The sequence below is a fragment of the Zootermopsis nevadensis genome, unplaced genomic scaffold (genome assembly GCF_977971745.1).
Source record: "Zootermopsis nevadensis isolate Lab colony 2312 unplaced genomic scaffold, Znev_1.0 Znev_ptg000001l, whole genome shotgun sequence".
NCBI lineage: Eukaryota > Metazoa > Arthropoda > Insecta > Blattodea > Termopsidae > Zootermopsis > Zootermopsis nevadensis.
The window spans coordinates 3,758,713-3,771,145 of record NW_028259133.1 but is presented as its reverse complement, the minus strand read 5'-3'; the positions used below and the strand labels follow the sequence as shown (position 1 = coordinate 3,771,145).

The 12,433-nt window shown below is 37.7% G+C and overlaps 1 protein-coding gene and 1 non-coding gene across 3 annotated transcripts in view; both read right to left on the bottom strand.

Annotated features, from left to right (window-relative positions):
- The window catches only part of zfh1 (Zn finger homeodomain 1), a 651,615-nt gene that overhangs the window by 81,198 nt on the left and 557,984 nt on the right, over positions 1-12,433 (bottom strand). The gene's annotated exons all lie outside the window — the stretch shown is intronic.
- Positions 11,630-11,701, bottom strand: TRNAW-CCA (transfer RNA tryptophan (anticodon CCA)). Its single transcript has one exon. It is a non-coding gene; the product is annotated as a tRNA-Trp (tRNA).

Genomic DNA, 12,433 nt, shown 5'->3' with positions numbered 1-12,433 from the left:
TATACGCCATGTAGGCGCTTGGGGGGGAGAGGAGGTATAGCTCCTCTCTTCCTTGACCTCGACACTAGATGGGGGGTGAGTGGTCAGCATCACGCCCCGGCCGGCTTTACCCCCGGGAAAGGACCCCCCCGGTACCCATTGTAGAGGAGGCTGGGTGGGCCCCAGAGCCGGTCTGGACGCAGAGGCTAGAGGAAAAATCCTCTGCCCCCCGTCGGGGATCGAACCCCGGCCGTCCAGCCCGTAGCTAGTCAATATACTGACTGAGCTATCCCGGCTCATACAAGACGCATTAGCCATCTTAAACGCACGTACACTACACGATGTAACATCCTTTCTCGACATCTGCAACACTTTTCAACTGTTTCTTCAGTTCGCGACGTTCCTCAAATCTCGCCGACGCGGAGGTCGGTAGTAGCAGCCAGGAAATGCGATGGTTCTATTGGTTTAATGAGACCATGAACCCCCCCCCCCCCCCCCCCCAACACTACCAGATCTTTCTTATGATGCCGTTCCTCTGCCATACTGACTCTGTTTATACTCATTCAGTTCCAGCACTGACTTAGCTGGAAATGCGGTGCAATTGCACTCATTTTCCGCAAAGAGGGGATAAGGAACTGTCAGGGGTAGACATTAATAAAGAAAGGCCGCTTTAAGCAGCGGTCACAAAAAATTCTTCAGCGGACGATTGCACAGAAAACATTAACACTCTTCATGCCTCAGTACAACATTAGAAAAAATAAACTTAAAAATATAAGCGAACGAGTTTTTCTTCCCGACACGCCAAAAAAGTACATTATGCTTTAAAGCAGTGTTATTCAAACTTTTTTGTTCGCGTACCCCCCAGATATAATTTCTCTTCAACTTTGTACCCCCAAAGTTGTTGGTGTATAATTAAAGTTATACATAGTATATAATCTACATCGAAAATAAATTAAATAAATTACATTACTGATTATTCAGTGTTTATCATAAAATAATATTTTTTTTAAATTTCACGTACCCCCTAAGATGTCTTCGCGTACCCCCAGATATAATTTCTCTTCAACTTTGTACCCCCAAAGTTGTTGGTGTATAATTAAAGTTATACATAGTATATAATCTACATCGAAAATAAATTAAATAAATTACATTACTGATTATTCAGTGTTTATCATAAAATAATATTTTTTTTAAATTTCACGTACCCCCTAAGATGTCTTCGCGTACCCCCAGATATAATTTCTCTTCAACTTTGTACCCCCAAAGTTGTTGGTGTATAATTCAAGTTATACATAGTATATAATCTACATCTGAAATAAATTAAATAAATTACATTACTGATTATTCAATGTTTATCATAAAATAATATTTTTTTTAAATTTCACGTACCCCCTAAGAGTCTTCGCGTACCCCCAGATATAATTTCTCTTCAACTTTGTACCCCCAAAGTTGTTGGTGTATAATTCAAGTTATACGTAGTATATAATCTACATCTAAAATAAATTAAATAAATTACATCCAAAATAATGTATTAAATCTGGCCCTGATTATTCAGTGTTTATCATAAAATATTTTTTTTTAAATTTCACGTACCCCCTAAGATGTCTTCGCGTACCCCAGGTTAAATACCACTGCTTTAAAGCAACAAGTTCTTATTTTACACTGCCTATTCATTACGTTCTAGCTTGAAGTATTTAAACAAAATTTCGTACAGAAATATTATCTGTACAATAAGAGATTAAGAAAGTACAGCAGTCCCGCTACACGTCACTAGATTACATAAATAAATTATACAACTTACATTAATGTGGACATTTTACAAGCCATCAAAATCGCTGTCCTTACAATGATTGTCTTCAGAGTTGTAGCGCCGTGAAGTCTGATACAAGTATACCAACATTCATCGCCCTGATGATGGAGGCAGTTAGGACCTCTGAAACGTCAGTAAACTTCTACCAGACTACACGGCGCAACAACCCAGAAGATAGCCATCTCCAGACTCATCGCCGTGCAACAACAAAACCTATGATGTTAATTGGATTCAACTGGCTCAGTACAGGCCTCAATGTAGGTGAACCTTCCATGTCCTTAGAAGCAGGAATCTTTTCAGAGAGGGTTCCGCACGTGACGTGTAGTTGGGTCTTACTTGCTATGTCAGCAGACTATGCATTGTCCTTCGTATTGATTAATTTTAATTACACCAAAGTTAGAGAACAACAATCTCAGTGTGGAACCTTTAAAGTACAAACCGAACGAGATGCTCATGTCCGTTTTCAGTAGCCATGTTTGTCCTTAAGGTTTCGTCATGGTCTAGTCCCCACTGCGCTGATGGAACACATTCGGCCGACGACTACCGGGGGCCAAGAATGACCCCGTGAGACATGACCTTCTGTATCTGGAATGTGATATACAGTTCCAATAGAACTTTGGTTCGCAGTATTATCACCTGGGTACAACTGTAGCAGACAGGTTACCTAAGCCATGCCATTTGTGGTCAGAGGCCCAGATTATATACCACTGAATGAGAGGGCGGTTACTGAATACTAAATGGGAAAGGATATGACTTAATTTAAGATAGTAATCGGCCACTTTCCTGCACAGATTAACACATACAATAAAATATCTTTGCCAGAACAATAGATATCAGAGCTGGTATATGAAATTGGGACCGCTGTTATTAGCTGCCTGCTCATGGTTATTTAAACTAAACAGAGATCAAAATGATAAACTGTATGAATAAATAATCAGTACCATAACTTCAATGTTCAGTTATTTCACATATCAAAAGAGATTCGGATAAAAAATCAGGCCTATATAAGTTTCTACTTGATTCAAGCCATGCAACAGAGCACTGAATTAGGAGAATCAAACAAATCTGATATCAACGGAGTCCAAACACAATGAAGACTTTCAATTTTTAAGTCTTTCTTTATAATTGTTTTGAGCTAAAAAGTGAAAAGTTCATTTTGGATTTGGTTATCGTAATTTTATTAAATATATATTTATTATCACAGTCTATACACAAACGTATGTATCTTCATCCATACTTCTTTCCATATATTTGCTGCTTCTAAATGTTTTTTTATATGTTAATGAGTTTAATTGGTTTTTATTTTTATACAATTGTTTAATTTCTGATTTTATATATAGTGTTTCTGCTTTATGTTGAATTATTGGTATATTTGGATTATTACCTTTTATTTTAATTTTTGCGTAGTTTGGTGTTATTTTATTTTTTAAACATATTTTATTAAATCTAATATTTGCATTGCATTTTAGTATTTTTCGTCTTAAATAATTAATCTTAAATTTTATTAAGTTTAAATGAAGAACATTTCGTGGCCTAATGTGATGCTGTCGTTAAAGTTGCCAGTTTTAAATAACAACTAAAATTTCTTGTAAAATACTCAAATATTAAATTTGATGAAAATCGGTTTAGTCATTCTCGAGTTCCTTCATACGTATGTACGAAGCTTACCCAGTGCTACTCAGGTTCTTCTGTTTAGAAACATTAGCGTCCGCTGACAGAGCCATAAGGATTTACCAATATTATTTCCTTTATTTAACTATGCTTCGTTAACAATCTTTTTTCCAAAGCGAAGGATAACTACCGATGTCAGTAACACTTGTACTTAAGTGTAGTCACTGCCAATGAAATGCACTTACCTCACGGTTTACACTCCTGGCCATAAAATACGAACCTGTTACATCTGGCTAGCAACTGCCACGACACAGCCACCCCCAAGTGCTCAACGTTCTTAGATTTTATTATTCTCAGACGTGAAAGATTATTTTAGTATCTTTTGTGTCGTACGAGACAGGATAATTATCGTCAATGGCGAGTAGGTAAGGATATGGCAGGAAACTGTAGTTTGCCTATTTCAGCGTTCTAACCCTGGAAAGACTTCAGATCCATTAAAAACTTCGATCAGGACAATTCCCGGGTTCGAATCCTAGTGAAGATGATTTATGTATTGACGAAATATGTCTGTTTCGTAAGCAACATTACGAGAACAAACAGCCAAAACCCTGAAAATATGTCCTGGGTTTGATTCCTTGTGAAGATATTTTCTGTAAGTACGACAGAAGAGCTTATGGGCATGTAAGCATTTGTCAAACTTACCCTCATTAACACTACCTTCACTCTGTTAGTATAATAATAAATGGTGAGTTGGGAATGATGTTGAATTGCAACTTGCTGTATAAACCGAGAAGAAACTAGGGACAGATAGTCTCCGGGTAAAATCGAACTCGGCAAGAAGCAGTAATGACCTTTTACACACCCCTAACCCTGAGCGCCACGGTGGCACCCTTTCATCGCATCAGAGTAGACTGTCTTTCTACCACATGCGTCGTACTTCGTTCCACTTTTCATCTTCCTCAAGGGACAAACTTCACAGAAAGAGAGAGGAAAAAGTTGAAACAGAATCATCTGCTCTAATGGCTCTATGGCTTCATTCGTTCTGTTTAATTCTACATAACTACGCCGTCACTGATGGATCGATATTGTATCGACTCGATATATCGAACGTAATGTCCCTCATCGTCAATCCAGATATCTGGTTTGATGGCTGAACTCCAGAAATATACACTATTCCTTATTCGATAGCATTTCACTGTATTTATATATGTTATTTTCTGTAACGTAAAATCAGAACCTTGGCAGTGTTCTGTCCTCGGGACTAACCCTATTATATAGTTCGCAGTTGTTTCATCTGCACGGCTAACAGGCAAAATAGGATTCTTCTCCACGGTTTCTTATTTACAATTGTGATCACAAGATTTATCGTCTCCCAAGCTTCACCGTGAATAGTTTTACCCTTCTTTCGACTGACGACCATTTGTAAAGTTTCCAGAGTTTTTTTTTTCAAAAACAAATACAAAACAAAGAAATAATAGAACAAGAAGTTGATTAACAAAGTTTTCTCAAAATGGAATATTCGTACGTCGGTTTCTAGCCAAACGTTTACTGCGGACAGACATATACGCATTGGTCCGTACTTTCAAGGTCAAAGCCTTCTCCTTCGAAACTAAGAGTAGTTGCTCGCTCACTACAAGCGAAATCATGAAGTTCCATTTCATTCCAACGCATCACTCTTGCTGATGACAACGCAGACATAAAAATGGTCGAGTTTGTCAGTCCAACTATTAATTCTGCACCCCTCCTCCTGACCCGTTATTGTATTGTGGTAACTTGTCAGAAACGAGCAGGAGTTAAGAAAATCTTCGCCTTTCACTCTTAATTCCACTTTTATATTTTCTTCAAAGCCTCCCCAATGCTGCGTGTTTTGAGAAATCTAACCACCCCTTCACGAAATTCACCCCCTATCTCTTCCCTTCTCCGAGATGTTCGCAGTCTCCTCCTACTTTTTTTTTTTTTTTTTTTTTAGTTTTACGTATATAAGAATGTCAGTTATACACAATTCTTTTTATGAAAGTCTTAAAAGAAAATGACTCCTTCAGTATAAAGATACAACAGTACTAACAATTTTGATGCTCCTTGCTGTGTATTATAAAACAGCGACGGAGAACTGTCAGACATCTTCTTTTTTTGTTTCTATATATATATATATATATATATTTTTTTTTCAGAAAAGAGAAAGAAAGAATGACAAAGAACAAAATGCAAGCGTAAAACATCTCAGTTTAACTGCTCCACCATAGACATGAAGTTGTAATTTGTACGCGAAGCGTTAGTTAAAAAAATAAAATAAAAACGCTGACGGAAAAAGGACAGAGGGTGTGAGAGTGGGTAAATGGGGGGGGGGGGGGGGGAAAGGGGAAGGCAGAAGAAGTAGTAGACAATTAATAAAAGTTTTTGAACTGTGGTCCTGACTTCTTTCCATTTCTGTTGTATGTGACTAAACAATTTGTTAAAAAGAAGCCTTATTCTAAGAAATACAAAAACGCCTTTAAAATTATTCAACTTACAGCGCTCGAATTGAGTAAACGAAGGACTAAAACCTTCATATCTTACAATGCAATTTCTTGTTCAGGGAAGTGTTCATTGTTCTTTAGACAGCTTTAGACCCTAAATTCATTTTTTTTAAAAAAAAAGGCTTTGGCGTATTCGAAGTCTACAGAAGCTTGTATTGTTAATTTTACTTTCGTCAAATCACAAAAAAAACTTGCCTAAAACTAACAGAGATCCATCATTTGGATTAAACTGGTCAACTAAACTCAAGGTATGCGGTATCTTATTAGTGTTTTGTAAGTTACAGGATGGATCAAAGCATTGCATCTCATGTCAGTCAAATACCGTGTTCAACTTTCCCCGTTCAAAAGTGAATAATTTGAAAAACAGTTCACATTCTTATTAAGCACGTATGCCCATATAAAATATTGCAGACTTAAATACTTTTTAACTACAAGTACAATTATTAAATTAGATTAAATTAAAAACTTCGTACAAAATAATATCGCTAAATCGCAGAAGAGCAAACAGATTACTCTGAAACGCGTATAAATAATTAATAATCTACACGGTGTCTTAATCTGGAAAGCCATATTCTCAATTTTTACCGCCGTGTAAATATTTCGCAAAATTTTAAATCCATTAATAGTGGCGTAATAGTATGAGTAAGGAGAAAATTATACAAGTAGTTTCGTATTTGTTCTCGTCACAAAGCATTCTTAGGGTGATAAAATTAATGAACAGAAGATACGAAATGAATTAGAGGCTTACAAAACACTTTAGTAACACCCTCACAGGGAGATGTGCTCATTTTTATTACTACGCGAATAAAATTAGAAAAAAAAAACTTTAAAAAGTGCAGCATCTTGGTACATGAAGTAAACGATCACGACCATAGATAATTGATAATTAGTAAAGAACATGTAAACATAATAAATTAAGATGATAAAGATGATAGAAAAGTGATGTTCTAATGTAAATCGAACATTTCGATAGAGAACATCATTTTAATATATTTTAAATATTTAAATGTTAATTATGGTAATATTTTAATAGGAATTTTATTGTGATTAGACTGACAAGATTTAAACAAATATAATAAAGTAAATCTTTCTTATCTTTTTACAGCCGAATTTTGACCGACTTTTCATTCATAAGCTGCCAGCAAAACCATGCACATGATATATACATTTGAGAGCCAAGAGATGGGGTCTACTTATGGACGTCCCTTATATAAACGAATACTAGTAAAATAAAGATAAAATAAATAAATAAACATCCTCACAAATTTACGAGCACACTTCAAACTATTAGTACACGGGTGTGTGGAAATACGTGGGCACAGGCCAATATTTCGAAATTTCGATCTAAGCTTTAAATACGAAGCACATTTATTAGGTAAGCTGAATAAAATTAATACAGGGACACGCATTGCAGACAGAAAAGGCTCACGGTCGGCAAGACGATGTCCTGGATGCCATCAATAACATGGCCTTAATCAGTTTCTGCTTTTTCATACGTAACAGAAGAAATACGATTTGATGCCAAATAAACGAAACATAATATAGGAAATTAACATTTTGAAGTCCTTAGTATACGTAATTAATACTTTACTTAAGACTAGTACAGCCGGCTTTTTTTTTGCAAAATAAATAAAAATAAATAAATAAATAAAAAGTAAAGAATTTATTGAATACCTCAGCCAGAGCAGGTTCTCAAGGACACTGCTCCATAGAGTAATTTATAGGTAAAAATTGGCGTGAAAAGTCAACGGAGCCCAACCCAGACTCAGTATAATTCAGGTTATCATCATCACAACACCATACACCAAATATTACGATTATGTATTCTGCATAACTGTCTGAACAACTAACTGCAAAGTGACCATAAAATTCACATGGCTTTAGCGTTAAATCCCCCCCACCAAATCACCGTCTTATGTCATACAAATCTCAGTCTATATTTACTGAGTTATATGTAATGATGGATTTATACCTCGACCCAAAGATATGCATTCTTGACTGAAGATTTTCCTCATGAAGATATGCGAATCTCGAATCGCTAATTTTGACGACGTATAGTGCTAATTAACAGACAAGAGCACGAATTTGTACATCAAAATTGAATAAAATTTCTGATTGATACAGTAGGCCGAACATATTACATTCCAATAGCATTTAATAGGCTTTGATTACATTGAAGAAATTTGCAACAGATATAACACAGGCCTCTGTTTCGTCAGTTATACAAGGCTGGTCTACAAAGTAAGTTTCCCTGGGGCCGTTTACAGAAACAAAACACAATTTCATGGAAATATTTATTGCAACAGATACAGCAAGTGTCCAGCTTTTTTTCAACATATTCGCCACCGGAATTGAGACATTTGTCATACCGTGGGACCAACTTTTGAATACCTGCGTCGTAGAAGTCTGCCGCCTGGGATTGGAACCACTGTGTGACAACCATCTCCGCCTCTCTGTCATTCTCAAAACGCTGACGCTGACCGGACAGGAATTTCTTGAGGTGTAGGAAAAGATGGAAATCACTGGGAGCGAGGTCCGGGCTGTAGGGTGAATGATTAAACACCTCCCAGCTGAACTCCTGCAGGAGACTTGCTGTCCGTCGAGCCGTGTGCGGCCTAGCGTTATCACTGACCGCACTTCACAGTCGGCGGGAGCTGGAATAAGAACCTCCATCTTCAACAGCTGTAACGATGCTACTGTGATAACACGGGAAGTGCCGTTAGTGCATGCGCCATGCTACGTCATTGCTCTATCACGTACGCACAGTCGCTTCGCGCAATATAAGGTTTTCTAGCTGTGGGACGAGTGGGAAACTTACTTTTGGGACGCGCCTCGTAGTTAAAAAGTCTTCTTTTCCTCACAGCATTTGTTTTTCTCCCCTTATCCTTGTTACAACTACCCCTTAACAACCTCCATCCCTTACGATTCTCTGCTTATTACAATTAATGTACCGACCGTGGGGGGGGGGCTTTTATTTTATTCTCCACTGTTCAGACGTATTTGTCTTCCAAAACACGGCATTTACGATACATTCAAGAATTAATTACCTCAGATTCTAACTCACTAAGACACACCGTTTTTATCTCTGTCTTTTCATTTTAAAAAACACATAAAGAAATAATAGAAGGCATTGTATCTGTGACAGTGGCGCCAAAATGCCTTCACTTGTTTTAAAAGGATTTAAGTGGCCCATCAGAAGGAAGTTTGTGGCTAGCTTTCTACGATTCTTACTTGTTCTGTTGGTTTAAAACAAGACAAAGAAAGAAAGAAAGACAGAGAAATTAAAAGAAACTGTGTTTAATGTCTCTCGTAGATTCTACAATAATTAGGGTGTTATGTAGGGGAATTAAATTATAGAACAGCACGGTACTATAAAGTATTAAAAAGATACATGGCAGGAAGTGACTTTGTTTCTTTGTTTTTACAAATAAAATTGGTTTCATTTGCTAATTTTAAGTTCTGTTACTTGCTGTGTACGACGTCATATCCGGTCTACTCTAGTAACAGCAATACAGCATTCACTGTAGCGTGATGGCGTTTTTCCGACGTCTACGTAATTGGGTCAGGGCGTGGTGATAACTGTCGCGGTCAAAACACACGACTCCACCTCGTATATTTCAACAAATCTTCATTTTTTGAGTCAGTGGTTATTTAAAAGAGAGAAAGTCCCGGTTATGAACGGGATGCGTCACTCAAATTTTGATCGAAACTTAGAAATTTACTTTCCGTTGACATATTGTTATAGAATTTATTTATTTAGTGTTCTGTCTGACGACAGGTCCATATGAACAGGATCCTTCCATCCTTTTCTCGGACTGGGACCTGTTCATATACGTTCTTGGCAGATGATCCAGAAGTGGTTTGCCATTGCCTTCTTCTGTGTGTGAATGGAGTAATTGTTGGGATGCCACGGAGGAAAACTCCGTGTTGCCTAGACCACGGCCTTGCCCAAAAAAGTAACGTTTGTCCCGCTATGTTAATATTTAACGAGGAACGCCCAAAATGTAGTTAGTACTGAAGTAATGTGAAGTTTGTCCCACTATACGCCATGTAGGCGTTTGGGGGGGAGTGGAGGTATAGCTCCTCTCTTCCTTGACCTCGGCACTAGATGGGGGTGAGTGGTCAGCATCACGCCCCGGCCGGCTTTACCCCCGGGAAAGGACCCCGGTACCCATTGTAGAGGAGGCTGGGTAAGCCCCAGAGCCGGTCTGGACGCAGAGGCTAGAGGAAAAATCCTCTGCCCCCGTCGGGGATCGAACCCCGGTCGTCCAGCCCGTAGCTAGTCACTATACTGACTGAGCTATCCCGGCTCATTCGGCCTTGCCCAACACAAGTTATAAATTCGGGCACCGCCGGGAATCTAACCGGAGACCCCAGGATTACAAGGCCAGCGTTCTAACCGCTAGACCACCGTGGCTATTTTGTTATAGAATATAAGCTATTAAGTTTCTCCATATGTAAAACGCCATCTCCCACTTAATCTGACGTAGATTTCAATGCGATTTTGCAAATTCTACCTACGGTCCAGTAACCATACCAATATTTACTCAGCTGGACCTGTGTGTTGTTGTTTTACGATATGTTAAACACATGCGACATTTTGGAACTTGGCTCTGTCCCCGACTTCAGGTCACAGATTTTCATTATATTTAAAGATTTGTTATTTTTCGTCAGATTCAGGTTCAGAAGGCCTCAAATCTGTAGATGGCTGTCTCCTGGGTTAAAACAACTTCAAGGACTTCCATCACGTTCTCAGTGTCAAAAGAAAACAATTCAAAATTAAAGCTAATATTTGCTTTAAGGAATTATTACAAAAAAAAAAAACTACAGAAATGAAACTGGTTGGTTTGAAAGCTATTCTTATATACAAAAAGACGACATTAAGTGAATTAAGATTTTCTTCCGGGTCGTTACAAAGCCTAGTCCGGTAGACGTCTACCGACGTTTCAGAGTTGCTTGTTGCCTCCATCATCAGGGCGATCGCCTCCGATCCGAGAACGTAGAAGACAATTGCCATCTTGTCATGTTTCATTTCATTTTAATGTTAGTGGTTACAGTTTGGATCGAACCTAGGTTCCTTTGGAAGTATTCAATAGGTTTTTGTTCTATCCAAAGAATAGCGATCAGCCTTCAAAAGAGATTCTATACCTCAGACGATGAAGAATGTCAAACATATTTTCCGTGGTATAGAGTTGTAAACGAATTCCTGGGACTTGTTACAATCAGGCCTCCAAAAACTACAGGCATTTTATGTATAATAAGGTATACAGAACATTTTAGGAGCTATCATGAAAACTGCAGGCCCCAGGGCGAACAGATGCAAAGAGCTTAGGGTCTGTAAAATTCTAATTATAATATATTTAAATTGCGTTTTATTCGAAGGACAGAAAAATCCGGGGCTGCCAGTCGTGTCGCTGTCGTGTCGTAACAGTGAATCGCTTGTAGAAGAAGTGCGTCGTAGGTTAGATAATTTTGACATTACATTACATTTCCTTACATTACATTCAGCTACCTTCATTTCATTGTATTTATTGCTTAAATATAATTTAAATACAGAGACGTATTTACGTCAGATTCTCCGGAACCGTGGTTCCACTGTAAACTTTTTTTTACAAAGAAAAGCTTAAAACAAAATCTAATTAAATTATTAGTAAGTAAAAGTGTCATTCAGAAGAATCACATTTATATAATAATAATAATAAAAAAAAAAGTATGACCTCGACGTGATTTGAACACGCAACCTTCTGAACTGGAGTCAGACGCGCTACCGTTGCGCCACGAAGTCTTACGATTAGACCACCCGACAGATTCCTAATGAGTCGCAACGCCAATATGGCTCGGTTTATATATGTACTTTTCTAATTGTTACCATGCCCAATCTCTCTCCCCCAATTCTAAATTCTTATAATTCCACCTTCTTATATATCTCTTTACTATTTCAACAATGCATTTAACAGCAGCCAGTGTCCATTTGCGTATTTAATTTACATTTTATTTGCAAAATACAGAATAAACAATGAAAATTAACTAAAATTAGTAAGATATAAAAATATTGCATATCTGTATTGACGAAAATAAACAATTATAAAACAAGGGAGAAAACCAATCTCCAACTGAAGAACAATGTGAAGTTCATCATATTGTTCAACACGGAATTTGATGGTGACGGGGGGGGGGGTGTCTGCTGTCTGCTTCACGCTCGGGCTGCCTTAAACCCGGACCCCGCCCCACTGAACACAGGAAAGAATAAAATTTGTCCTTGCCTCAATTCGAATAGTCTAGCCAACAGTTCTGTTTACTGTTAATATTAATGTGAGTGAGACGAAGATTTGGCATCATGTCAACTTTATATGGAATTACGCTGTCCTGAATTTTGTTGAGAACAAAACAGGAACAAATATGGACCAAGTGGCTGTACCTTTCCACCGGTAAATCACACATGAAGCTGTTGTTGAATACACTTTTTTATAATTCAGTGTAAAGTTGGGCAGGACTGATTTAAAAAATGACAAAAATG